This window comes from Abramis brama (assembly GCF_963993115.1).
Source record: "Abramis brama genome assembly, chromosome: 11".
NCBI classification, from domain to species: Eukaryota; Metazoa; Chordata; class Actinopteri; order Cypriniformes; family Leuciscidae; genus Abramis; species Abramis brama.
In genome coordinates this window covers 28,287,299-28,314,099 of record NC_139973.1, presented here as the reverse complement: position 1 = coordinate 28,314,099, position 26,801 = coordinate 28,287,299, and the positions used below count along the sequence as shown (strand labels likewise).

Here is a 26,801-nt window from a genome sequence, read left to right as displayed (position 1 = left end):
TTCAGAGACTCGCAAGAGTGAGCTGCAGGATAAGGATGTGTTGTCACTAACATCCTCTGATCCAGCAGCGAGTGCTCTTCTGTGTATAAAAACAACCAGCCCAAGAGAGCAGGAGATGGCTGATGAGGGTGAAGAAGATATACAACCCAAACCCTCACAGCCACCCTGCACTGTGTATGTTAAGCTGTTGAGTGTTATGGAACGTGCTTCAACGAGGCTTCTGCTGTCATTGGAGCACATGAGGGAAGAATACGCTTGTGACAGACTTGACAAATGCTTTCTTTCCAGCCATAAAGCTCCAGCTCTCATGAGCCTTCCATTCCTGCCGGATCTACACAATGAGATCGGAAAGGCATGGAAGAACCCGTATTCAGCACGCATTCATCGCCATCAGCGAACTACGCTGATGTTGAGGGGATGAGCGAACACGGGTATGTGTCAATGCCCCAATTGACGAGATGTTTGCTAACTATCTCACGGCTGGAGAGGCATCAACACTAAGTGTTCCGGCCCTGCCTCTTAAGCCACTAAAATATGACAGCACGCTTAAATGGCAGGGCATACGCGGTGGCGGGTCTGGCTGGTGATGCCTTGTACCCAATGACGGTATTGCAAGCATAACAGGCTGATCGGCTGACAGATTTGAAGCATTTCAATCTCTCACCCCACACTGTAAAAAAAAAAAAGTTGACTTAACTTAAAATTTCGAGGCAACTTGCTGCATGGCTTTTTTGAGTTTACTCAACTTTTAAATCAAGTAGTTCACTTAACTCATTTCACTGAGTAAGGTCACATGTCTCCCAACTTAAGATCTTTTGTTCAGCTGATTGAGTTTTTATAGTTTAGAAAACTTAGAAAATTATACAATTTCAACTTTTAATGTTATTTTCACATGACTTAATAAAGTATGTTCAGTTGACTAAAAATTTGACTAAAAATTAATCAACATTATTACAAGGTTAAAAAATAAAGCTACAACTACAGGCTTGATATTTTGGTCCAGGTTTTATTTTAAATTAGCAGCAACACATTGTTGTGGAAATGGAAACAATGTTGAACACTTTAGCCATACTCATTATCATTAAAAAAGTAAAACAAAGAGAAGGCAGAAGAATAAATCACTTTTTTCTTTAAAGAGTACTTTAACATTCAAAGTGTTCTCACATTCAAATGGTCCTAAATACTTTAAAAGTTCTATCTTTTAAATGTTTAACATTTTAAATGGTTAACACTGAAAATGTTACAAAATGAGCAGATTTATAAGTGCAAGTTAACGTTTGTGCTGAAAGTGCTGAAACAGTTGCACAATGTTTTATCACAGCCTCAAGTTGACAGTTTAAACAAAAACATTAAATGTGTAAGATCCATACAGCTCACAAATGCAACGCCACAGTGATATCTTAGTTTTTAGGGACTGCATCCTAGCAGAGCAATGAGTGGCCATCTTCATGAACACCTTCTCAAAGTGTATTTCAGTTGTTGGGTACTCAAAGTCCAAGGCAAACAAAAGGCCAAACAGTTATGCAAGTGCAGACTGCAAGTCATTGGCATCTCTCAGTACAATCACCTCCTCCAACACAACAGCAAATGTTGTGACACTAGGCAGTGTGCTGGGGGGGAACATCATCTTCAATTACCACAAGGATTCCCACCTTCATTCCTCTGGTCTGTCTGTCCTCTGGAGTCTTGTCATAATAATAAAAAAGAAGAAAAGAACAAATCAATATCACTTGACACTAACCTCAAAAACAAACAACAAAAAAGATACATTAAGGAACCATAAAGTAATCCTATACAGTGTGCTCATAAGTTTGCATCCCACTTGCAGAATCTCCAAATAAATACACTCAAATACGCACAAATAACAATTGTTTCTTTTTCAATTTAGTACTGCCCTGAATAAGCTATTTCACATAGAAGTATAAAAACTTAGCCTGGGAAAACCCTGACGAACTTCCGGCAAATTTGAGATTTGCTCCGCAAGTCAGTCTGGCCAAGAGCCCATTCATGCCCATTTCCAATTTTTCCAAATCGAGGCACCAATCACAAACGTTGAAGCGGGCTTTACACGATGACGATCGCTCTGATTGGTCTATCCAATTGTGCCCAGAGGCATTTGAGCAACGTCCGTTGGTGACGCCCCTTTGGAAATGGGCTGTGAATGAACCTTCCCCAGACCCACTCTCAGATACAACTTAGAAGGTTTTGGTGTCATCCAGGCTAATAAAAACTATAAGATGGTATAAATCTAAGTAAATGATTAGGATCTGGCCTATAATTTGAAACATGAACTGAAATAAATTGCATACCCAATCATTGATTAAATCATGTTGTACTTGCAAAAAAATACTTTGAATAAAAAATCAATGCATCATCAAAACAATCTCTTTGCTGTTAACACAAAAATTCCCATTCCTTTTAGTCACTCATGGTCATGTAGTAAGATGTTGTATATCTGTTGAAGTAATGAAACATACTCACCAGGCATGTTTTAAAAAGTGCAGAGGAATCTTCACTGAGAAACATGGGAGACCTTCCAGGACAGTTTGCTTTCTGCGAGGTACAATATTTGTGGTCTAAAAAAAAAAAAAAGGTACAAAAGAACAACAAATTTCTTTAATGCACTGTTATTAATTTTTACTTTTTATGAGTTTGCATGTATGTTTGAAGTCATAGAGTCTCTGCTAATGAGCAACCAAATCAAATTAGATGTGTTAAATAGGAAATCAGTATTGTATGCAGTATTCTAAGTTCAGGACCAAAATCAGTCTAATCAGCCAGTGTACACTTGATATTCCTTCAAAAATATCTTCAGAAAACGTTCTTTATAAAATAGAAACCGGCTCTGATAAATCTGTTTTTAAAACTATCTTTGACACATGATGTTTACCAACAAGTTACCTGCTGAACAAGCTTGTTGAGATGAGCTTCCATTTCTGTTCCAAATGCCCCCAGTCTTGCTCTGTATAGCTCGAGGAGTTGTGGAGTGTGCTGATGCTCTGAATGTCTCGAGGAGGTCCACAAAAACTGGTGATAGAAATAAAACATGTCTTGGTTGTAACATTGTTTAACTGGCTTCACATGGCTTACAACAGATATTTACAACCAACAAAACAATAACCTGTATTAAAGATAATCTACAGCCAATTAATTTAATTTCAACCTTCTTTATTTTACCTCATTTGGAAGAAACAGGCCAGGCCATCGTTCAAGCACTTCAGAGATGATCCTGTCATCTTCTCTTTTCCTATTGAAAAAAAAAGTTACATATTGCACCTTTAAATGCATGCACACACATCCATGAGTTTGATTGAATTTGCAAATTTATTTTGCAATCCACAAACAAAAGCATTTCAACTTATGTCTGTGAAATTCAGAATTAAATGAATGTGCAGAGATTTGTACAAACATTGACATGTTTGTGAATAGAAATATTCTATTTTGTATAAATGTATCTCAATTTGTGGTACTTTGAATTCGATCAAATTCATTGCAGACACAAGTTAAAATGCATGTTTGTGGATTGCAAAATACATTTGCAAACTCGACAAAATTCATTGATTTGTCTGCATGTATTTGTTAATAATATCAAATCTAAATCAACTCCATAAAATGATACTTACTTTAAATTAGAAGTTTGCAGTCTTGTCGACTCCGTCGAGTAGCCTAACGTTAGTCTGGAAACACTTGAGAAAGCCTAGACAGGCTTCGAAGGGCACACATTGAAAAAATGTGCAAATTTTCAATTTGAGCTCAGTCTGAAACGTGAAAATCAAATATTAAACCACTGTAAAAGGTGTGTTAATTTAAATTTAAGATCGATTATTTCTTTGGTGTATTGCACAAATTCTCAAAATAAGTAGCAACGTTACATATTAGTGCATTATAACGTCAAAGCTAGCTTAAAATAATAAGTGGCGATTTCGAACTTGTTCCTAACTTACTACGATTACACGGGTTCTATTCTAAACAGTTTACATGCTGAATACTTAAGTTAGTAGACTTAACTTAGTTAAGAGTTAGCTTGCTCGTGAAAAAAAAAAATAGCCGTAACCAGGGCTCTGCGGTCAAGTTGATACATACATGTACTTGTACAAACGACTTCAATATAAATACATATACTTACATAAAACGATGGCTTTCGCGGTGTAAAGAAGCTGAAGAAAGAAGAAACACGTTGGCTGTGAGTTGGTCCGTAGGTCTCGCACGCAGATGCTCAAAATGGCTTCTTCGTCCAGTCTGTTCGTTGATCGCGCGCTTCATTGCACATGCGCCAACTTCGTGGTCGTTTCAATGCGCATGCTTCAACCTCCAACCCAACTTGTCTGCTTGTTAACTTGCATTTACAAATCGAGTTTACAATTAATACTAAGTTAGTCCAACGATTGTTGAAACAACTTCTTTTCACTGGTTAAGCCAACTTTTTTGCATTTAATTGTCCAGTTAACTTAAATATAATAATTAGTCTAACTTTTTGTGAGTTGGATTTTTTACAGTGCAAGTGCTTCTTGCATCAGCCTGAGGCTGGACCGATTATGAGTTATTCCTTCAATTTGGAACCCTTCTGTAGGTCTGGCGTCGGGTTTGGTAGTAAGTGCGCTCTTTCGTGCTCTTATGGTGATAGGCCTCCATTTTGTGAATGTCGTTTAGGCCATCGCTCTATGGGCAGCAGGTTGAGCTCTGTAGGTATTCTCCCTTTACGTGAGTTTTTAGTAAGGTTGAATAATAATTCCCTGTTAGGAAGTATTAAGGGGGTGTTAAATATGGTTTTCATAGGATGGTGAAATTAGGGCCCTGAAGTTCCCATATATAGGTAGGCTATGCATACCCTTCCCATAGGCCTCCTCTTATGTTAGAGTCATCAGGCTTATATAACGGGTAGTGCCAATCTGTAGTAGTGAACAGGTTGGCTGTATGGAAAATTCTCTAGTAAGGCCACCGTTCATCGGAGCACCTAATAGACATTTTTTTGTGTGAGATGGCTTCCTCCCTATCAGGAGTTATTCTACTGAGGCCACCGCTCTGTCAAACTCCAGATAGAACTACAAAGTCAAGCATTGGCCCTCTTCGATAGCCCACCTTGATAGCCACCTTATACTAGAGCAGCAGTTCTCCTCTCACTTTAGAGAGTCGTTGAAATTATAGCTCTGAAATTCAGTCACTTTATATTCGTGTGTCGGCCCTCACGGGGCCGCCTCAATTTCTGGCTTAGGCTTAGTAACTAGGAAATTGGTGGCGGTTTGCTAAGCATTCTCGCCTCGAGCCTCTCAGTATCTGAGTGTAGGCTCCTTAGAGCTAGAGCCCATCAGGATAATTTATTCCTGTAAATCTAGTTGTTCCTAGTACTGGCCTCCTCTTACTACAAGAGTCGTCTAGCCAAGGCCCGCCTTTTGCACTAGGTGTAAAAATGCTAGTGGTGTTACAGGGTAGATAGCAGCATAGGTAGCAGGCTATATTCAAAAAGCCTCCCATACAGATATCTCATGGGCGTTGTCAGGCCTTTTCTCTCTAAAAAAGTAAGAAGCAGTATGCTCATGCCTTCGACCTTTAAAGCTGAGTATTGTAGTTAGTTTATCCAGCTAGGCCTTAAAATTGAAAAAGGTCTCCATAAAGGCCTTATTGTGGCCTCCATTTCCTTGGGTTTAGTAGAGAATGTAAAATCTGTCTTGTAAAAAATGCATGCTGATAGTACTCCCCTTGTTAGGGTCTTTATTTAGAGTACTTTGCTACCCATAGCTCGTATGATATCACCCTTCACCACCCAGGCTCAGATAGAGACAGATTAGTTACTCCCTCCCACTTGGGATGGTTGAGTATGCTCCCTAAGAGCCGAAGCACTGCCTGGGCTGATGCCCGTGACATTCAAAGATGTAGACCTTAAAGTAGGCCTCCTCAATAATCCGGTAGCGTAAGATTGTACTCCCCTTGCTTTAAAGGGTCGATAGCACTTTTGCTGAGTACACTGCCTGTTGGCAATATGAAATAAGTATAACCAGGCCCACAGAGATGTCTGTGAGAGCAGCTGACTTACGGTATGTAGCTAGCTCTGCTAACAGTCCCGCTATCAAGTAGTTAGGCCTTGACAGGCCCCCTTGAAGGCGGATCCCCAACGAGTTGGATGCTTAGCATTGCAAAGGCAAAACCTAGCCCAGAGCCTGGTCAATACTTTTCAGGTTTTGAGTATAGTGTTCCAGAATCTATCTGAGGATCATTCTGAATACTTAGCTCCATAAATCTGGTCGGAAGGTCAAAGGACTCTCACGAGGCCTCCCTGTTAGATCAGCCCTAGAGCTGGAGGCACTCCCCTATTAGGGTCCCTTTCAGAGTGTTGAGTTATGCTGAGTTCTACTCTCCAGGATGCCCACACTGCCACTATCTGCAGTCATCCCTATCGGATGCCTCCACAAGTGAGGCAAAATATCTGTTTAGGAAACAGACAGGTTTTTGGCAAGACTAGGTCATTAAATTAAACCAGGTCAGTCTCCCTGGAGGCATGTGGGGTTGACTTCATGTCCCCCTCAGAAAGTGACTGGACGGGACTCCTTTGGAGCCCCTGGCCATATTCCCTTAAAGGAACCCCTTCCACAGAAGTTGTTGGTTCCAAAGCCTTTGAGCAGCCTTGGTAGGCCTTTGTTGTATCGGAGGCCTCTTTGAGGCTTATAGCTTGGGCAGTGGCCGTAGGGAATACTGTCACTGACCCGAAGGGGGAGTGTTTTTGGCATTTCAGTGAAACTGCCGTTTTTTGTTGCAGCCAGAATTTGGCATGCACTCCCCTCAGCATGGGTAGATCGTTCCCCATAGTATTCTGATGCAGTGCGAGTTCCCTTTCGAAAGGGAACGTCTCAGGTTACGACTGTAAAATACAGTGAGGAAAATAAGTATTTGAACACCCTGCTATTTTGCAAGTTCTCCCACTTGGAAATGATGGAGGGGTCTGAAATTGTCATCGTAGGTGCATGTCCACTGTGAGAGACATAATCTAAAAAAAAAATCCAGAAATCACAATATATGATTTTTTAACTATTTATTTGTATGATACAGCTGCAAATAAGTATTTGAACACTTGTCTATCAGCTAGAATTCTGACCCTCAAAGACCTGTTAGTCTGCCTTTAAAATGTCCACCTCCACTCCATTTATTATCCTAAATTAGATGCACCTGTTTGAGGTCGTTAGCTGCATAAAGACACCTGTCCACCCCATACAATCAGTAAGAATCCAACTACTAACATGGCCAAGACCAAAGAGCTGTCCAAAGACACTAGAGACAAAATTGTACACCTCCACAAGGCTGGAAAGGGCTATGGGGAAATTGCCAAGCAGCTTGGTGAAAAAAGGTCCACTGTTGGAGCAATCATTAGAAAATGGAAGAAGCTAAACATGACTGTCAATCTCCCTCGGACTGGGGCTCCATGCAAGATCTCACCTCGTGGGGTCTCAATGATCCTAAGAAAGGTGAGAAATCAGCCCAGAACTATACGGGAGGAGCTGGTCAATGACCTGAAAAGAGCTGGGACCACCGTTTCCAAGGTTACTGTTGGTAATACACTAAGACGTCATGGTTTGAAATCATGCATGGCACGGAAGGTTCCCCTGCTTAAACCAGCACATGTCAAGGCCCGTCTTAAGTTTGCCAATGACCATTTGGATGATCCAGAGGAGTCATGGGAGAAAGTCATGTGGTCAGATGAGACCAAAATAGAACTTTTTGGTCATAATTCCACTAAACGTGTTTGGAGGAAGAAGAATGATGAGTACCATCCCAAGAACACCATCCCTACTGTGAAGCATGGGGGTGGTAGCATCATGCTTTGGGGTGTTTTTCTGCACATGGGACAGGGCGACTGCACTGTATTAAGGAGAGGTTGACCGGGGCCATGTATTGCGAGATTTTGGGGAACAACCTCCTTCCCTCAGTTAGAGCATTGAAGATGGGTCGAGGCTGGGTCTTCCAACATGACAATGACCCGAAGCACACAGCAGAATAACCAAGGAGTGGCTCTGTAAGAAGCATATCAAGGTTCTGGCGTGGCCTAGCCAGTCTCCAGACCTAAACCCAATAGAGAATCTTTGGAGGGAGCTCAAACTCCGTGTTTCTCAGCGACAGCCCAGAAACCTGACTGATCTAGAGAAGATCTGTGTGGAGGAGTGGGCCAAAATCCCTCCTGCAGTGTGTGCAAACCTGGTGAAAAACTACAGGAAACGTTTGACCTCTGTAATTGCAAACAAAGGCTACTGTACCAAATATTAACATTGATTTTCTCAGGTGTTCAAATACTTATTTGCAGCTGTATCATACAAATAAATAGTTAAAAAATCATACATTGTGATTTCTGGATTTTTTTTTAAGATTATGTCTCTCACAGTGGACATGCACCTACGATGACAATTTCAGACCCCTCCATGATTTCTAAGTGGGAGAACTTGCAAAATAGCAGGGTGTTCAAATACTTATTTTCCTCACTGTTCCCTGAGAACAGGGAATGAGACACTGCGTCTTTTCGCCATGCCTCGGGGATGCCTGCTGAATAGTCCCTTCAGACGATAAGTTGTTGACAAGTTCTCCAGGCTCCCCTTATACTTCCGGGTCGCACTAGTGATGATGTCATAGGCTGTCGCCGACCAATAGGATTGCCGTGATTAGATAAGCATTTTAGACACCGGTTCACGCGGAGGCGTTCCCCATAGCATTCTGACGCAGTATCTCGTTCCCTGTTCTCAGGGAACATAGGTTACTGTCGTAACCTGAGACGTTCTCTTTCTAACATCTGTTCGGTATCTCACTATAGGATATAGACCATTCCCGTATTGCTGTATGAACAGACGCAACATTGAAGGTGGCAACAAGTGGACTTGGTTCTGACACTAAAGTAAAACCTGTGCCCTTATAAGCCTATATTAAAACCCTAAAGTGAACAGGCACCAGGGTGTTTTACTTTTTATGTGCGAAAGACGTGCGAAGTACTAGGACATTTCACGCACCGCTTCCACATCAAGCACTGAGTGAGCCAACGATGGCTCGGTCACATCCAATCTATAATATCTCACAAAAGTGTGCGGTGATGCCCAGCTCTCCGCAGCACAAATGTCCTGAATAGAACAGCGTCCAGGAAGTAGCCATTCCTCTAGTGGAATGAGCTCGGAGCCCTGGAGGAGATTGTAAATTGTTGTCCTTGTAACACATTACAATTGCATTCACCACCCAATGAGAGAGCCTCTGTGCGTAAGTGTGTTTTTCCTCTGTGCGTAAGTGTGCAGAGCATGTACCGGGCACAGACCGTTTAACTGGTCTTGGCTGCAAACTGCATACAGGAAGAATGTACAGACAAAGCATATTCACTCACCCGCTTTGCTGTAGTGAGAGCCAGCAGTAAAGCTGACTTTAAAGAAAGACGCTGTAAACCAATACTCAGTAATGGTTCAAAAGGAGGCTGGGAGAGCATGTTATAAATCGACATATCAAGGGGTGCTGGCTTATCATTCCTGAATCCAACCCCACATGACATGCTGATATGGCTGAAAGATAGACCTTTATGGTCGAAAAGGCTCTAACTTTGTCTAATAGTTCCAGCAGAAAACAGAGAACATCCCATACAGAACATAAGAATGAGATGATTCGTCTCTCTGCGCACCATCATTCAAAAACTCTCCGCTTATGATCATACAGTGAGCGTGTAGAGGCTGCCCGCACACTTTGAATCGTTTCGATCACGTTAGGGGATAACCCGATGGTGGTTAAATTCATCCTCTCAAGGGCTAAGCCCAAAGAGCTATCTTGTGAGGGGCAAGATGAAATATCTCTCCGCCCGCCTCTCTGCGGGAGAGGAGAGGCCAGGGCTGGTTGTATAGAAGTGGGATTATCTCCGCTACCCACAATTTCCCTGGCCAAAACGGTGCAATCAGAATCAGTGAATGTCTGAATTCCCTCACTCTCTGAAGTGTTGGCCCGATGAGGCTCAGCAGGGGGAATGCGTACAGCAACGCGTCGAGCCATGGGTGGGCTGGAAGGAAAGCAGACAGACTGGCTTAACCTACTGTCTGCTAGCGGCCTCGCGTCACCAAGGTCACATAAATCCCATCACATAGAGCCTCTTTCACCTAGATATCATCATATAGAGACTGTGTCTGTTGCCCGAATTTGGAAATCCAAAAAACGTCCAAACCCATCTAAGGTTAAAAATTTAATTGATGTTCAACAAATAAAAAACAGCTATAATACAGATGAGCAAATGATAAAGCTTGGGTTGCTGAATATTCAATCCCTTACTCCAAAAGCACTCATTGTTAATGATATGATTTCAGATAATAACCTAGGTATGCTGTGTTTGACAGAAACCTGGCTAAAACCAAACAATTACATTACTTTAAATGAGTCCACCCCGCAAGATTACTGTTATAAACATGAGCCTCATTTGAAACGCAAAGGGGGAGGTGTTGCTGTAATTCATAGTAATATTTTCAAAACCACTAAGAAATCAAGTTTTAAATATACTTCTTTTGAAGTGTTGGTGCTTAATGTAAAAATATATAGTGTAAACGATAAATCACGTTTGAGATTTGTGCTGGCTACTGTATACAGGCCACCAGGGCACCATAAAGATTTTATCAAAGAATTTGCGAACTTTCTATCAGAATTAATATTCACTGCAGATAAAGTACTAATTGTTGATGATTTTAATATACACATCGATAATGAAAAAGATGCATTGGGTATGGCATTTAAAGACATCGTAAACTCAATTGGAGTTAGACAACACGTGTCAGGACCTACTCATTGTCGTAATCATACTCTAGATCTAATATTATCACATGGAATAAATGTTGATGCCGTTGAAATTCTGCAGCAGAGCGATGACATCTCAGATCATTATCTAGTCTTGTGTAAATTACATTTAGCCAAGGCTGCAAAGCCGACTCCGTGTTATAAATATGTTAGACCTATCACTTCTGCCACTAAAGATTGCTTTATCAATAATCTTCCTAATCAGTTTCATCATCTCAGCATCCCGGATAGCTTAGAAGAACTTGATATTGCAACAGAAACTTTTAACTCTCTCTTTTCCAGCACTTTAGACACAGTTGCTCCATTGCGCTTAAAGAAGATTAAAGAAAATAGTCCAAAGATGTGGTACAACGAGCACACTCGGGCCCTTAAGAGAGCAGCCAGAAAAATGGAGCGCAACTGGAAGAAAACAAAACTAGAGGTATTTCGGATTTCATGGAAGGAGAGCTTGATTACGTACAGAGAGGCTTTAAAAGTTGCTTACTTTTCAACCCTATTAGAAGAAAAAAAACATAATCCTAGGTATTTATTTGAAACGGTGGCTAAACTAACGAAAAAGAAAGCTTCAAGCCCAGAAGTTTCCAAGTAACACAGCAGTAATGACTTTATGAACTACTTCACTTATAAGATTGATAATATCAGGGACAAAATTCTAACTATGCAACCGTCTACTACAGTATCGCATCAGGCAGTGCATTTTAGTCTCCCTGAGGAAAATTTTTATTCATTTATTGCTATAGGAGAGGAAGAATTTTGCAAACTTGTTAATTCATCAAAATCGACAACATGTATGTTAGACCCTATTCCGACTAAGCTACTGAAAGAGATGCTCCCAGAGGTCATAGATCCTCTTCTTAATATCATTAATTCGTCTTTGTCATTAGGATACGTACCAAAAACCTTTAAGCTGGCTATGATTAAACCGCTTGTTAAAAAAACGCAACTTGATCCTACAGAATTAGTCAATTACAGGCCAATCTCAAATCTACCTTTTCTGCCAAAGATATTAGAAAAAGCAGTATCCTCACAACTGTGTTCCTTTATTGAAAGAAATGATATCTGTGAGGATTTTCAGTCCGGATTTAGACCGTACCATAGTACCGAGACAGCTCTCTTTAGAGTCACAATTGATTTGCTCTTATCATCCGATCGTGGTTGTATCTCTCTATTGGTGTTACTTGATCTTAGTGCTGCATTTGACACCATTGACCACAGCATTCTTTTAAATAGACTAGAAAACTATGTTGGCATTAGTGGAATTGCACTAGCATGGTTTAAATCATACTTATCTGACCGTTATCAGTTTGTAGCAGTAAATGAAGAGATGTCTCATCGATCACAAGTTCAGTATGGCCAGGGATGTAGTGGAGGCTAAACGCACGTAAACGCCGTTTACGCACCTCCCAAAATTCGGAAATAGCGTTTGCCCACCTCCAAAGTGCGTTTATCCACCTCTAAATTGCGTTTATCCATCTCTAAATTGCGTTTATCCACCTCTAAATTTCATGTTATTTGAGCGGACTTTGCTTTTCCAGTGCGTGATCGCCGATCGGTACATGATTCGAGCATTTGGGCCGTTAACGACTGAGCAGAACGCGCAGCGCAAACACGGAGCAGAACATTGAGCAGAGAGCGCAGCGCGCCGACACACACACATACACACACGGAACAAAGAGAACGGCGCACACACGGAGCAGAAAACACACGCTCGTGAAGTTACTAAACAAGCTGCGCGAAAATGAAACTTGATCTCTGCCGCAATAGGAAATCATTAAAACGAGCCAAAAAAAGTGATAAAAAAAAAAAAAAAGAATTACAGGCAGCTGGTTTAATGTAGGGAGCATGTCAAAACCCAACTGTACAGGAGATTCAGAGGGAATCAAGCCTGCACCAGGTTAAAGACTTTTCCCTCTACAGAGAAACACTGATGCACATTTTTCTGATAGACCAAACAACTAATCAATAGGTGGTTTGCAGTCACGTGATTGTGATGACGCGCGAAATTCAAATGGAGGGCAGGAAGTGAAGAGCGGAATGGACGAGATGGAGGAAAGTCCGTACTGTACTACTTTAGACGCTATTACAAAAGAAAGATATAACAAAAAAATCGAAACATATGTTGGACGTGATCTTTACGTTATGAAGAGGAGCGATTTTCTAACTTTTAAACACCTTTAATGTTACGTTTGTTTTCAGTTACAGGGGTAACTTACAAACCCAAAGAAAAGAAGAAACAATTACTCTGACTTTACAAAGTTCGGAAACTGGTACGTTACACAAACATACTAGCCACATAAGTTGTATTAATTCACCTTTGACGAGGTGATCACTGCACACACGGGCATTTTCCGATTTGGCTCCTCCCGACCGCAGACGTAGGTTTGCAAGCAGACTAGCAGAGTAGGCGGCCAGCCGATTTTGCCGGGGCTTCAGTCCCGAATGTATTTTGAAATTTTGACGACAAATATGAAACCGGACAATAGCCTATTGTAAACCTCCGAAATCATAAGTTGCCTTATTTCATTTTGCTATGGCTTTGCTGCTGTCTTTGACTGGTGATGAAATCTGTCTCACACAGAGACGCACCACGTGAGCGATTTCAGCCTATCCTAGATTTCTCCAGGATTTGCGCGCAACAGCAAACAATCTCACAGCAATTAAATTTGTTTTATAAATAACGCAGTCAGCAGCGCCGCACAGTCCTCTGTCAGATGAGATGTTGTCACGGTATATGTCCGAATATAAAACTCAGAAACACGAACTTTCCTGTCATGTCAGCCGTGCGCTCGAGGCGCGCACTCTTCAATATCACGCACTAATGCAATCAATACATTTAGCCTAAATCGTTCATGACATTCTTTTAACTATAAGCAACCCAATTTGTCTAGATATGTAATATTATTTCCTTTGTATAATGAGCTTGTCTTTGTTTTCAATTATATTGTATTTTTATTGTGAGTGCATGTGAACTGCTGCACAGTCGTGTGATTTAGTCAGCTTGATTAACATTATTACAATGTATTCCTATTTAACACAAATGCTCTTTGCTAATTATAGAAACTATAAGCAAAATTGAAAAGTTTGATCGATTTGAGCAACCATAAACGACGCAAAACATAGGCATTTTTAGTTTGTTATAGTGCTTCCTAAATATAGCACAACACTTCCTGCCCTCCATCTGCATTTCGCACCATGGCAACGCAGTGACGTGACGTCATATGCAAACAAGCTATTAATCGAGGAAATATTCAACAGATTAATCGACTATGAAAATAATCCGAAATCCCTAATCATTATGCACAAGTGCATTGCATTGGAAGCCCTGGATATAAGCCTCCCTCTCGATCTCTCTTAAATATTTTTGTTCTCTCTGTTTTGTCATTTAGTAAACTTTATAGATTTCAACCATATTATTCATTCTTGAGTCTCTTTAACAAGAACTTAGATTAATGTATGAATTGAATAGTGATTGTGTGACCTATGATGAGGGAACAACCAGTGATACCCTTGGTAGTACCATCAAATGATAACCTATAGCGATGTCATCAGGATACACATACACCGGTAGGCAGTGGCCCACCTTACTGGGTGACCAAGTTGTGGTCCACCAGAATTTATAGTTTACCCACCTCTTTTTTTACCACTACACCACTGAGTATGGCGTACCACAAGGGTCAGTACTAGGACCGCTGCTGTTCACTCTGTACATGCTACCATTAGGAGATATCATTAGGAAACATGGAATTAGCTTTCACTGTTATGCCGACGATACTCAGCTGTATATTTCTTCAAAACCTTACGAAACTTACCAATTCACAAAATTAACGGAATGCATAGCTGATATAAAAAATTGGATGACTAGTAATTTCCTTCTACTAAATTCTGAAAAAACAGATTCTAATTATTGGACAAAAAACCTCCTCACGTAATATCCTGGGTGTGCTCTTTGATACCAATCTTTCATTTGAAAGTCATGTGTCTAGTATCTGTAAAACCGCATTTTTCCATCTTAAAAATATATCTAAATTATGCCATATGCTCTCATTGACAAATGCGGAACAATTAGTTAATGCGTTCATGACCTCAAGGCTAGATTATTGTAATGCTCTACTGGGTGGTTGCCCTGCACGCTTAATAAACAAACTACAGCTGGTCCAAAACGCAGCAGCTCGAGTTCTTACCAGAACCAGGAAGTATGACAATATTAGCCCGGTTCTGTCAACACTGCATTGGCTCCCTATTAAACATCGTATAAATTTTAAAATATTGCTGATTACTTACAAAGCACTAAATGGTTTATCTCCGCAGTACTTGAGCGAGCTCTTAACGCATTATAGTCCTTCACGTCTATTGCGATCTCAAAATTCCGGCCAGTTGATAATACCTAGAATATCAAAATCGACTGCTGGCGGTAGATCCTTTTCCTATTTAGCACCAAAACTTTGGAACAGTCTTCCTACCATTGTCCGGGAAGCAGACACACTCTGTCAGTTCAAAGCAAGATTAAAGACACATCTCTTTGACCTAGCATTCACATAATACATTATAGACTTCTATAATTCAATGTTAGGCTGCATAGATTAGGTCAGCCGGAACCGGGAACACTTCCCATAAATCCTGATGGAATCCATCACAAGAAGAATGGCATATACGCTAATTTTAGTTTCTTTGTTTATCCCGAGGTTTTCCCGCAGCCTGCCGGATCCAGGCCGTATCCAGATCTGACGAAGGACCTTCACCTGGACCCGATGACAACGCAGTGCTGAAGTGCCAACTAGTCTCTCCCTATGGAGGATCCCTTTATCACTCCAGATAAAGCGTTTTCGGGAAATTCATTTTGCGTACCTACCCCGAAGTGATAAAATAAAATAAAATTCTGTATCAAAATTTATAAGGAAAACCCAGTACTTTGTTTAGGCTTGGTTTGTAGGGAATTACAAACCTGCGCACATATATTCAAACGCACATAACTATAGAACCAATTCTTAATGCGCATGTGAATGCCATCAGTGTTTCTCACAGGTTCGCGTTTAAAGTCTGTGTAGAGAGAATGGTGTCATCTTAGCGGCCCCTAATTTAATAACAAATGATCGTTGCGACGGAATCGAATCAATCAAAACTAGCTGGAAAATAACTTTATTAAAGAACCGCTACAAAGCCAAAACAATCTCTGTTACCATAAATTATACGTTTATCTCTGTAAAGCTGCTTTGAAACAATCTACATTGTTAAAAGTGCTATATAAATGAAGATGACTTGACTTGACTTGGGCTAGAGCATCCACACCCAGTGGTGCATCTTCTCCCACTTGGGAAAAGAACAGAGGGCACTGCGTGTTTTCACGTGATGTGAAGAGATCTATGGCTGCTTGTCTGTATCTCAGCCACATCTGACTCACCACCTATGGGTGGAGTGTCCATTCTCCGTACATGGGATTTCCCCTGGACAACAAATCCGCCCCTCTGTTCATTATTCTCGGTACATGCGTGGATCGTAACGTCAGGAACCAAGTGCTACCCCACACAATTAGTCTCTGCGCTAGACTGTGCAGCTGTCAAAAGCATATACACCCCCCTGTCCGTTTACAGTATGTAAGCCACCACTGTTGTGTTGTCTGTTCTGACCAACACATGAAATCCCTGAAGGAACTGAATGAAGTTGCTTAGCGCTAGCAACACTGTTAGTAGCTCCAAGTAATTTATGTGGTCATTTTACCTGTGGTAAAAAAAAAAGCAAGCGTTCAGCTGCAACGTAGGCGCACGGCACCTTTCTGACAGATATTTGTAGAGATGCAAGCTGGGCGACACCCAACACATTTGCAAGGTTTTACAATCTCTGTGTAGAGCATGTGTCCTCCAGTGTACTGGCTACAAGTAGCTAGTCATTGGGGGGGACCCGCTCTGTGTCGAGTTTGCAGCGCCACTCCCCTCTTAGAACGGGATATGTGTGCTTATCTGCTCCATAGGTGAGTTTCCCACCTGGCGAACCCTGCATGGAAATTCTTCCAGCACCCTCGGAAGTCAGATGCAGCAGAGCTGTCAAATGCCGGTCTAGCACTCATGTGTATGCCCAGAAGGTCAGCCCCTGTGCAAGACTAGGTGCCCATGTGTTGTGATTCCTCTATGGGTGATCCTACATGTGTATTCATCCACAGTATGGCTTACCTGTCGGCAAGCCTGTGTCTTTCCCTTGGCAGATACCTTCCATCTGTAGCACTGCCCTAATGGTCAGTCCATATGTGTAACTCCAAATGTTACCTCCCTATGTGGTCTCCGTAGTCTCACTGTGTGGGTAAGAAGGAACAGCAGTGATAAAATCTCTCTGAATTAAAGCCCTGTCCTTTCTCTGCTCCAGCAGGTGCGGGGGGATTAGGCGCTGAAAGGGGCAGCAATTGTGGCGCTTTGACAGGGATCCCAATTCGTCAGTTCACTTCTGATGCAACGTTGAACGTGACTGACTAATAGGGAACGTATAGGTTACTAATGTAACTCCCGTTCCCTGAAGGAGGGAACAGAGATGTTACGTTCCATCACCATAATTGCTGTACCACCACTTAAATGGCTGGGACACCATCTCAGCTCCTCAGAAAGCAGAAAGACTAACATTAGCGTAGATGCAATTCTTCTTATGATGTAACGAGTACATCGGGTGTTATAGAAAGTGTTCCCGGTTCCGGCTGACCTAATGTCCATTGGCTTGTTTTGTTTACACTCAAAGGTGATTGGGCTCTCAGGCGAGATCCCAATCTCCAGTTCACTTCTGACATAATGTCTCCGTTCCCTCCTTCAGGGAACGGTGGTAACATAAGTAACCTAGACATTTTCACACACCTATTACTGTTCTCCCTGATTACGTTCCCTTTGTATTCAAGCCTTGAGTTCATTCTGTTCAGTGTCCAGTATCGTCAGTGTTAATGTGGTTATGTTTGAATTGTTGTTCCTGTTATCTTCTCTGTGTTCCTGGTTTGATTCATAACTAAAGACTTAGTGATATTCATTTGTTGTGCGCTCATTACAGCCATTTTGTGACAGTATTGGGCATAACCCTAATTGTGTGGACATGCCTAATTGTCCACAATTAGCAGTTTAAAGCTGGGCGATAGCATAGTAAAAAAATAAAATGTGTAACTTTCAGAAAAACCCTAACAATAATAAATATGTATTATTTTGTTGTTGTTTTTTGTTGTTGTTGTTGTTTGTTATTTCCACTTGGTTTCTGGTCCTTTGTTTGAAATTTTTGATCTTTTCATTTAAGCCTTCAGTGTGATGCCTATTGTCATGACTGTCTATCATCTTTACATAGGAAATAAGTTACAGCGCTGTTGCTGTTGAGTTTCTTTATTTCTTTCTATTTTTGTTTAAGATTTTCTTTATTTCTTTCTGTTTTAAGATTTCTTCAGTTTCTCCCGGTGGACTCTCAGGCTGCCATCTCACACAACCATACTGAGCAGCTGGTCCTTGTCCCCCTGTCTTCTGCTGGTGAACTTGAAACCCTTTTTTGCTTTCTGTCTAGAGATAGAGGTGCAATTATTAACATGCTTAGCTAATGTTCAATTAAGCAAAGCTTTGAGGCGTGTCAGTCATCATTTAATTCTGTCAGTCTATCTCATTGATCTCATCAATGTCAATCTGTTTGTAGATTTTAGAATGGTGACATGGTATAACTTTTATGTTCCTTGTTGTAACATAAAAACAATGAACAGTGAATTTAACTTCAAGTGCCTTCAAAACAGTAATTATTTGGAATAAACATATTAAAAGACACCATTAAATCAAAATTGACAAATCTTTTTTTATATATTGCAGGAGCTATTAATTATAAATGATTTATCCTACACATTATTTTTTATTTATCTGTGCACATTGGGGAGGCTGCTCCAGAGGAACTGTACGTGCAGGTTACTGTTGACTGTTGATCGCACAATGGATGTTCTGTACTCGCGTGCTGAAGTTCAAAGCGGCAGTCCAAAACTGAATATAAATCATACAGGCAAAAGTTCAATTTAAGAATGACCACACTGCTGATGTGATCTTATTGCTAGACGTTATCTTATCGGCAAGGCATATTGGCATAATTTTGTGCTGCTGGTGACAAACAACAAACTCTTGCTTGTATATACTCTTGTGTACTGTATGTTCATTTTTGTTATTCCTTGTCATTCATTCAATCATTGCTTTATTTTATTTTATATTTAAGCATTATTTTGCTTCGCTTCAGCTATGATAAAGAGACATCTACTCTTGCATTGCATGTGTTTGCATTTTGGGGGCAGAGAAATTAAGGGTGGGGTGTGTTTATTTGGGATGATTTCAAAGATCAACAGTGTTTCTCAGAAATCACTTATTGCACCTTTAGGCTGACCGTTTACACAGTTTATTGTACTACTATCATCACATTACAAACAGGTATTTGTTATCAAATTTATTATCATAATAATCATAAACACACTTTTTTTTACTGCACAAATAGTTTTTACTGCACTACGTTATTCTTCTGGTTATCGACCTACAGTATAGCGTCTAATGGATCGGAAATCTTTCACATCCAAACAAAATAGCTTACTTCCACATTAAAAAAATAAGGTGGACAGAATGGTGTATAGAACAAATTCATAAGGCAAAAATTGTAAATAATAAATCAGCTCCATTGTAGGGATGTAGTGTTGACACAGGAGTCGGCCAATACTGAGCCGGCGTTCTGACGTAGAACCCGGAAGCACTGCACTGTGTTTACAATGCGAACAGATCAGAGACTGACACAGAAGAGAAGAAATTGTTTAATGAAGTCGTTATTTTGGGGGGGGGGGTCTTGCGCACAAAAAGTATTCTTGATGTCGTCGCTTCATAACATTAAGGTTGTAGTCACTGTACCACTGTACCCACATGGACTATTTTAACAATGTCTTTACTACCTTTCTGGGCCTTGAAAGTGGTCATAATGTTGCAGTCTGGGCAGTCAGAAAGCTCTTGGGTTAAATATCTTGAAAAATATCTTCATTTGTGTTCCGAAGATGAACGAAGGTCTTACGGGTTTGGAATGACATGAGGGTGAGTAATTAATGACAGAAATAAAAATTTTGAGTGAACTAACCCTTTAACAACTGTGAAGCTTTAGGGGTGTTGATGAACTCGATCTACTCCATATATGTTTTAATCATTGTTCGGAATTCGATCCGGACGTAGTCTTTGACAAAAATGCATTTTTCTCAGCTTTTTGTTTAAAATGTAGATTTTTTAATGAAACTTACCCGCATTCAAGTGTTGATAAAAAAGGATACATGAAGCTAGAATAAAATGTTTTTGAAATGGAAAGAGTTAAAGTACAGTTAAAGGTATATTTCAAATATATATAAAAAATTACCTAAATAGGAACAGGTAGCATACTTAGAGTGCAAAAATAATTTATAAATAGTAAACCATAAGCATGATGTTATGTTCACTGAAATAAAACTTTATAAACTAAAAATGTTCTACAAGTATTTGACAAGTAAACTATCAGTATAGGCTACCTATAAGTTAACTTGTTGTATAGTTGCAGTACAAACGAAAAACTTATTTGTAAACTAAAAAGTGGGCCAATTTAGTCTCAATTAGTTGTAACGATATTAGCTCAAAGGGGAAATATTAATAATAATCCATAATTATTAATTATGATTAATTATTAATATTTGGGTCAGTTAATTAGATTAACTTTGAGGTAAGCCAAATTAATATTACAATCAATTAATCAGTTCCAACGAACTCTTTGATTATTCATTTATTCTAAGGAAAATGTATCTTCATGGTCGCTGAAAATTAATTATTCCTTATCATGTACAGCAATTTAGAGCATGTAACAAGATCAAGATCGTAAAAGGGACTTTGTATGCAAACAGAGGATCAGAAACCAAATTCATAATTATGCACAAGTTTTATTAACTAAATCACAAACATAACTAAACTAAGCAAAACAAACAAACATACATACATTCATCCATCCATACATGCATAGGTCAAGTGGTGAGTGTTATGGAACTGGAAACAGGAAATAGAACTATGGAGCAAGATCTATTTTAGTATGAAAAGAACCATCAGCTTATTTCATAGCACCTTATTAAATACTTGCATGGTCAGTTGCAAATCGTGGACAATTCTTGAAGTGGTTGAAAAATGAGTCCGTTGGTGGGTCCATGAGGGTCAAAAGTCATGGTGCAAGTTGCCATCTTGTGGTTCCCAAGCTGTTGTGGGTCGGAGCTTGCATGGTGGCTTCGAGCACATAGCTGTGGTGAGTCGAAGCCTGCTGTCCTGGCCTGCTGAGTGCACGCTGGCTAGTGCGGCCTCCTGAAGTGCCAGGAAGGCCAGGAGTTGATCGTTGCCAATTCAATGATGGTAAAGTTGCAGTTTTTCTGGATTGAAGAAAAGGCAGTCTATCTCCCTCTGGGGGAGCATGAAAGCATGGCAGGCAGTGCTCTGGCCTGCTGGATCCAGGGCCATGGAACCCAGTGGTGGGGGAGGGGCCCCCAACGCGAGGAGTACAGTGGAGGCCAGCAGCACAAACACAAAAAGTGGGCTGATCTAGTGAAAAGGCCTTTTTAAAGCTTGACAAAGGACAGCCCTATGCAGGCTGGTTCACCCAATGAGAAGGGTAGAATTTCTGGCAGGAGTTTCCTCTGTCACCAGGATTTACAAGCCTTTGTCTTAAGCGTGCTCACTCGGGCTGGCATGCTGAATTGGTGTTTGATGACACCACTACGAAAGATTCTTGTAATACAAGAATTGTATTATTGCACAGCTATTGGCATATCATGTACACAATCATTTCGATCTTCAGAGTACCAATTTATCGAGACCAAACATGGTATAAGTGGGTTACATTGACCGTTGGTCCTGTAATAACTACATAGTGTCAAAGAGATCATAGTATCAACAGAATTATTAAAAGACAAAACACATAACAGTAAATCATTCTCAAAATGTTCTGGAATGCATGTTAATTTCATGTTAGTCAATTCATCAATAAATGAATGCAGGAGAGTCTGTTTAGCAGATTGTTTCTGTCTTTCCATGGTCTTTCTCTTGCATTTGGCCACATTCTTTAACACCCATAAAACCTTATCTGATCGTAAAAACTCTCTGTGTTCCCTGTAACAAGACACCGTCCTGCCAGTGTGTTAGCCTCATTTGGGATGTTAGTTTTTGGTGAAGGTTTCACAGTGATTTTGCTGGATTATTCATTAAATAAATGAATAATTTGTGTGTGTCCGATTGGTCCAGACGCTACATAGTATTGAATCAGTACACCTACAATTATACCTCTAGTACATTGATATTAGTATAGGTACTACATAAAATATACTTAAAAATATACTTTACTAATAATAATTTTAATATAGGGGTGAGCGGGGCTCACCCTAACGCGGAGCTAGTTGTAACACACATGGTTTAAAAGTTTCCACACATGCCATCATGACAAAACAGAGTATTTACTAGTTGTCATATCAACATTATAAAGAGAAAAAGATTGCGCCAAAATTCAAAAATCTTTGGAAAATATCACTGAACATTTATTTAACCATTGTGATAGTACATTTCTTACTGAAATCATTTTTTCATTTCAGTTTTTAGTGTTTATATAAAATGAAAAAAATATTTGAGTCTCCAATCTGTTATTTAGCCATTGAGATAGTTATTTAATGCTGATCTAATCAGCAGAAGACACTAGCAGGATTTAAATCCCAGTTGTGCAGGTGAGGTGCGCTCTTCTATGTTAGCAATATAATTCACATTAAAGGGATAGTTCACCCAAAAATGAAAATTCTGTCATCATTTACTCACCCTCAAGTTGTTCCAAACCTGTATGAGTTTCTTTGTTCTGCTGAACACAAAGGAAGATATTTGGAAGAATGTTTGTAACCAAACAGATCAAGGTCCCCATTGACTACCATAGTATATTTTTTTCCTACTATGGAAGTCAATGGGGACCGAGATCTGTTTGATTACAAACATTCTTCCAAATATCTTCCTTTGTGTTCAGCAGAACAAAGAAACTTATACAGGTTTGGAACAACTTGAGGGTGAGTAAATGATTTTCATTTTTGGGTGAACTATCCCTTTAACAACTTATGAATTCCATTGAGAAAAAAAGAAAAAAAATCTATTGAGAAACCATGAGAAAGAGGTGAATAAAGAATAAGAGTCAATGTTCAGAAATGATTTACTTTGATTATATTTTGAACTGTGCTATATAGTTGTGTTTTGCAGTGTGTTTATTGTCAAAATCAAAACAAAACAAAATTTTAATTAGCAAAAAATGCCTAAAAGTAAATGTATTTAAATTGTATTGTAAATTGTATTTTATTGGCAAAATATTTTATTTTATTTTTTATTTTATTTAGTTTTTTAGATCAGATAACATTTTAAGATTTCATATGGTCATGTTACAATGTCCCTCTCACATGTTACAACTACAGTCTATGGTTAGGTGGGGCATGTTGTCACATTTTACTTCCAATCTTTCGGGGTAAATGAAGAAAAAAAGTATACACTGTATTAATGAAACAAAACCACATAATTGTACTACACGTGTGAAATTAATGTTGGAAAAAAATACTCTGAACCCCAAGTGGATTTAAACAAACTGAGAAAGTCAAAAAGTTTAGAACTTTAGAACTTTACTCAAGTATACTTAATTAAATTAACTTGAGTTCGGGTCAGGGGAAACCTTAATTCGTTGTCAGTGAACCTTTCTGTTGTTGTTTTTTTTTTAAATGAGCGTTGGATCTTTGTCCATTGATCACGCTGGAAGATCCAACCACTGCCTAGTTTAAGCTTCCTGACAGGGTCAGTCAGGTGCTGATATATTATCAGCTGGTACTTGATGGAGTTTATGATGCAGTGTATCCTAACAAGTTGTCCAGTTGTCCAAGAAAATTAGCCCCACAAAATTAAATGTCCACCACCATACTTTACAGTGGGGATGAGGTTCTTATATTTCTGCCCATGCCAAATCCACCTCTGGGGCCTGATGTATAAATGTTGCGTACGCACAAAAAATGTGCGCAAGCAATTTTCCATGCACATAGCAGGATTTAAAAAAAAAAAAATTAGAGTAAATATGTGCGCACTGTATGAACACTAGACCGTGCGAACGCACTCTTTTACTGGAGTGAGCGAAGTAATGAAGGAAACAGAATGATTTAAACTCTGTTTTACATCTGATATACAAATTTAGATTTAATATTCCACTCTCATTAATGGAGTTAAGTACTGAATTTTCAAATCACTATCCAAAAGTTACAACTTTTTTTTTATTAAATAAAAATATTTGTAGTGAATGTGCTGCTTTTGAACACTTTTCCTGTGGCATGCTGTGTTTTAGTGTTTTAATGTTTTAACTACATCGAGTGCTTGGCGCATGATAATTCCTCTTTAATTTGTGTTCTAAATAGCAGATGTTCTGAGAAAATATTTCCTTGCAAATAATAACTAAGACTAATTACACAAGACGCGTCTCCGTATTGCTTTGAATGGGGAAAAAGTGCAACGCTCAATATGGCGGAATAAGTCCTGCCTTCTAAATAAGAGCCAATCGGCTACATCACTACAGCTGCCGTTAGAAGCTCCGGAGTCAGTCTGACGCGCATGCGCATTAACTTGATCCAGCCTGAAAATTTTAGTTTTCTGTCATGATTCGAGCTTTTAGAAACAAAATTTATGAGACAGTTGTTGTCAGATTTCATTGGTGATTTCAAATATAAAAATGTAATCATAAGCTTGGCGAACCGTTTTGGAGAATTTTACGTTTCCCCATTGAAAAAGATAGGAGCTACAAAGATGTTTCAAAGGCGTTTCAAAGATGGCCGCCAAGTGAAATGGCTTGACTTAAAGGGACTTTGATAATAATCAATGATGCGCACTTGACTCCGTCTAAGCAGATGGCTTAGCAACAAGACAACATAATGACAACAGACACCGAAGGACTCGCTCGGTGATTGAACGGCCCATTGGCCGGTTTGAATAAGTCCGATAACACAGTAGCCTACTGTACAAACTCTGCTGAACGCAGATGTGCTGTTGGTGTCATGTCGTGCACAGACAGACAGTAGGAAATGGTAAGATATGCACGTTTTATTTTTTAAATGTTTTGTCAGTGCAACGACGTGTCAGCAAAGTGCTAAGTCGTACAATTATTTACAGTGCAAAAACTTAGGCCTATCTGTTTCCATTAAAAATATATAAACATCCTAAAATATGTTTATCTTATGGGCAAAATTGCAAAAATTTGTTTAAAGTAATTAAATACTAATTAAATATTATTTAGAGAATAACTTTTCTCTGAAAACTTTTTATTTATTCTAAAACAAGGCAAGAATACTGAATGATTTTTAGCAATGTAATGTGATCCCACATAGTCTGTATCTCATATTTTCTTAATGCCTTGTACCATTGAATATGGTAACACGTGGATGGAATATGCATGGAAATGATATGCAGATTACCTTATGCATAGTTAAACTAGGTGTTGTGAGCACCGTATATGGTTATTTTGGGGAGGAGACAGGGTGGAGATGCATGTACGCATCTTCCGCTGACTGGGTTTTATAAAGGGAATTTTGCGCAGGTTCTGGTGCACACATGGTTTTATAAATCTAAAAAATGTTGTTTTTTACATGAAGGCCCCTGATGTTTTTCCAAAAACCTTTATTTTGGTCTCATCTCTGATCCTAAAACCCAGTCCCACTGAAAGTTCCAGTAACGCCATGTGCATGAGATTGCTGTTTTAAATCATAATTGTTAATTAAGTTAATAAATTTTAGTCTTAATTGTTGGTGATTTTAATAGCCATGTAGATAAAGAAAAAGATACATTGGGATTGTCATTTATTGACAGTCTAAACTCAATTTGAGTTAGACAACATGTGTCAGATCCCCTCATTGAAATCTTAGATCATTGTCTATTGTTGTGTATACTCCATTTAGCCAAGGCCCGAAAACCAACTCCTTGTTACAAATATGGTAGAACTATCACTTCTACCACTAAAGATTGCTGTATGAACAATCTCACCTAGTCTGGGTCACGCAGATGAATCGGAGTTGGGGTTGATGTCTTTGAGGTCTGTTGCCTCTTTGAGGTCTCACTGGCAGTGGTGTAATGGCTGCCGCACCAACAGAGTCATGTGTCTGCAATCATTTTAATGGCTGGTCTAGCCAAAATTATGATATTATTATTATTATTATTATTATTATTATTATTATTATTATTGTGGTTGTTGTTTTAAGTTGTTTTGATGTCTATCTACCAATCTTCTTTCACTCCACAACATCACCAGAAAAAAAGTTGAATGTATAAAAAATGCTTTAAGAAAAATAATTCTATTACCTATAACCTATAGGTATACTGAATTTTTTTATGTTTTTTTTATTTATTTTATTTGTGTATATTACATTGGTCCTGTCCTTTGTACAAGCTGCTATGTTAGGTTGTTATTTTGGTTGTTTTGTTCAATGAATTAAAAAAAATTTAAAAAAATCTTCCTGGCTCCTGACTGAGAGTTACAAATGATTTCCTCTTGTCATCTTTCTATTATCTCTCTATCTCTTTAATAGTGTTACTGGATCTTAGTGCTGCATTCAATACTATCGACCACAACATTCTTTTAAATAGACTTTGTAGCAGTAAATGAATAGGTATCGCATCAAATCACAAGTTCAACATGGAGTACTGCAAGGCTCAGTACTAGCACCGTTGCTTTTTACCCTCTGCATGCTACCCTTGGGAGATATCATTAGAAAACATGGAATTAGTTTTCACTGTTATGCTGATAATACTCAGCTCTGTATTTCATCGTGGCCTGACAAAACACACCAAAATAACGGAATGCATTGTCGATACAAAAAACTTAGATTTTTAGGCGAGGCTCTGCCAAAGGGGTTATAGGTCTCTCCTGCTTTTATTACATCTGAGAGGGGCATGGCTCGTGTATCTATTAAAGCCCATTCACACCAAGAAAAATATGGTTGTTATTTATTTATTTATTTTTAT

The 26,801-nt window shown here is 39.4% G+C and overlaps 1 protein-coding gene and 1 long non-coding RNA gene across 4 annotated transcripts in view; one reads left to right on the top strand and one right to left on the bottom strand.

Moving 5' to 3' along the window:
* lhfpl4a (LHFPL tetraspan subfamily member 4a) overlaps positions 1-26,801 on the top strand; it is a 97,840-nt gene that overhangs the window by 4,914 nt on the left and 66,125 nt on the right. The window lies entirely within an intron of this gene.
* On the bottom strand, positions 989-4,846 carry LOC311092579. Of its 2 annotated transcripts, XR_014608273.1 has the most exons (6): positions 4,127-4,846; positions 3,624-3,758; positions 3,178-3,247; positions 2,902-3,027; positions 2,482-2,576; positions 989-1,685 (listed from the first exon to the last, which is right to left on the bottom strand). It is a non-coding gene; the product is annotated as an uncharacterized lncRNA (long non-coding RNA). The 2 variants fall into 2 exon arrangements; XR_014608272.1 differs by having other exon boundaries at positions 3,624-4,846.